This window comes from Triticum urartu, chromosome 1 (genome assembly GCF_003073215.2).
Source record: "Triticum urartu cultivar G1812 chromosome 1, Tu2.1, whole genome shotgun sequence".
NCBI classification, from domain to species: domain Eukaryota; kingdom Viridiplantae; phylum Streptophyta; class Magnoliopsida; order Poales; family Poaceae; genus Triticum; species Triticum urartu.
The window spans coordinates 490,434,412-490,437,461 of record NC_053022.1 but is presented as its reverse complement, the minus strand read 5'-3'; positions in this window follow the sequence as shown (position 1 = coordinate 490,437,461).

Here is a 3,050-nt window from a genome sequence, read left to right as displayed (position 1 = left end):
CTGGGTAAATCGCTCGCATGCATCGCCTCGATTTGCTCTTTGCGCGACCTCCACCCCCGCCGAACCGAAAGGGACCCGGTCCGCCGGTCCTATAGGTGCCCGTGGATCAGTACCCCGGCACAACAAATCATCATAACATGTAAAAAGAAGACCAAAAAGAATTGTATAGCCCATAATTGGTAAAGAATGCATATGTGGCTGGAGTTATGGTGTCAATGGTTCGTAAATTGTCAGGATTTGAACATTTGAGTTATCAAGATAGTGTCATATAGACTTATCAGAATAAGAGTACACACCTGCTACTAAAAGTGCAGTATTGTTTTGTAAGCATGACAATCGATTAAGGAAAATAAATAGGCAATGATAGGAGATGTACGTATCACGCGCCTACTAAAAGTCAGTAACGGATAACATCGGCTTTCGGAACTGACAAAGTTACCAGGGGGAAAGAGGATGAGGTTATCGTCTATGCTAGCATCGTACAAAAAATTGTAGCGGGCACAACAGAATTATACATTCCGGGTACTGAAAGCACAGGTGTTAAATTACATCACACAAAAGCATAGAAGTGGTATTACATTCATCCATACACACGGAATGATAGCAAGTTCCAAACACATAAATAAAAAGAGCACACCAAGGCACAAACAATACGATGTACGCTGACATATCTCAATCCATCACTCTCTCTGCATAAAAGCAAAGACACAAGGTCTTCACTTACCAGAGTTGGGTGGCGGAGCCCAAGCAACCGGTTGCGCCTTGGTAACTTTCACCACTGCCTTGCCCTTCGAGCCAGCATCAACAGGAGATGCGAGCCCTAGAACGGCGACAGGGCCAGTAGCTGGTGCTGCAGGTGGTACTTGAGCTGATGGCGCCGCCGGAGGTGCTTCTGATGCTGCAGATGGTACTTGAGCCGATGGCACCGCCGCAGGTGCTTCTGGTGCTGCAGGTGGTACTTGAGCAAATGGCGCCGCCGCAGGTGCTTCTGGTGCTGCAGATGGTACTTGAACAGATGGCACCGCCGCCGATGCTTGTGGTGCTGCAGGTGGTACTTGAGCCAATGCTGGTGCAGCTTGAGCCGTTGGAGTTGCTTCAGTAGATGGTGGCACTTGTGGACTCGCACCAAAGATGGCATCAAGCCCAATAGAGCAGCTGGATGGCGTAAAATTACCATCGTATTCTCCAGCTCCAGGGGTGCTCGACTCCAACGTAGGGTCAGCTACTGCTTCAAACACCACAAGTAACACACAAATAAGGAAAAAATGCATCAGGACAACATGTAGAGGACATTGTATTTGTTAGTGCCAGAACATTAACTTGAGTTATCAAGGATTAAATAGACAAGTTATCAACATAAGAAAGTTAAGTTACCAACCTGTGCCAACAGGATTATGGGCATCATTCTCTTGACCTCCAGCTGTAGCCGTATCAATAGGCATATTGACTGGGGTACCTCCCACAACTTTCTCAGTGTCACAAACGGCTACAGCGGAAAAAGATTCAACACATCGTCAACATAAAACATCATAAAATACAAGAAACAAAAAAACAAAGGCGATGGCTAACAGAAATAGCTTCACCTCCATCATGCACTATATTTGGGACGACTTCATTTTGACATTCAACAGCCACAGCCACGCTGGCGATATCTTCAACAACAGTAGTAACAGTTGCCGCTGCAGCAAGCTGAAAAACAGCATTATCAGAAACACCAGCCGATGTCGCCGCAACAGCATCAGATGCGCCCTTGCTAGATCCTGCTACTTTTTCAGACGGAGATGTCGCCATGGGTGATTCATCAAGATGGATAACTTCTGTTGTCTCTGATGACGTTGTCTGCGACAATGTTGCCCTTAGTCGTGGAGAGGATCTGGTCTTGGCAAATTTCACTTTTGTCACAGCAGTTTTATCTTTTGAACGACTGAAAAATGGGTACACAAGGGTAGTAGTGAGATTACACATGTTGTCAAACCTAAGTTACCACATGTTTCAAACAAAAAAAGATGTCACATACTTCATGTATAAGTAGCATCCAGGGAAAAAATTACAGAGTTATCAAGGACTATAAATATAAAGTTATCAAATGATATGAACAAAAAAACCAGCAATTAGTTTTGAATAACTGCAAACTAGAAAGGTATGTGAACACCTTTTTCCTGATACACTTGGTGAACCCTTTGCAGCAGCAACTTGTTTCATAGGTGCATTGAATGAAAAAATAACCAAATGTTACAAGCACATACACCTATAAAGATTGGTAACTCTAAATTATCAGGGGGGTAAAGTTGAGTTATCAATGTTCATCAAAATAAGTTATCAGACAACAATAACAAAATAACCATCTTGCTGGTATGTGTAAAACAAAAATAAAGTTTCAATGCACATGAGAACAGTATAGAAAATCAGAAAAGAACTACTGGACATAAACGAAAGTAAGAATGTGAATACCTTTTCACTGGTTCAATCCCTGAATCCTTAGCAGCAACAGATTGTTTGCAGGGTGCCCTGCAAAGGAAAAAAAAAGCAAGTTAATTACCAGCATGAAATTACCCAAACTACCTTACTCAAACAACTGTATTTACCATGTTGTTTCAAGCACATAATTGATAAAAAGACCATCAAAATAATCATTCACCTGCGTGGGGCCTCCTTCCGCACGGTGGATAGTGGGACGGATACACCAGTTCCCTTTTCAGCCACAGGTATACCAAGCTCCTGGACCACAACTTTCTTCACATCTAAATGAATCTCAGATGCTGACAGTGCAATTGGTGAAGACGGCCTTTGCGATGGGCTGGGAGGCACAACTGGTGAAGTTGGACGGGGGGGGGGGGGGGGGGGGGGGGGGGGGGGGGGGGGGGGGGGGGGGGGGGGGGGGGTGATGGCACAGTTGGTGAAGCTGAACGGGAGGGTGATGTCAGCCTCAGTTTCTTGCGCCTCTGATAAGCCAAATTTTTCACAAGCTGAGTACCACACCGCTTGACAGAAGATTCAGTGGCCGCCTCAGCTTGCGTATCTGTCAGACCTTGCTGGCTAAGCCCTCCATC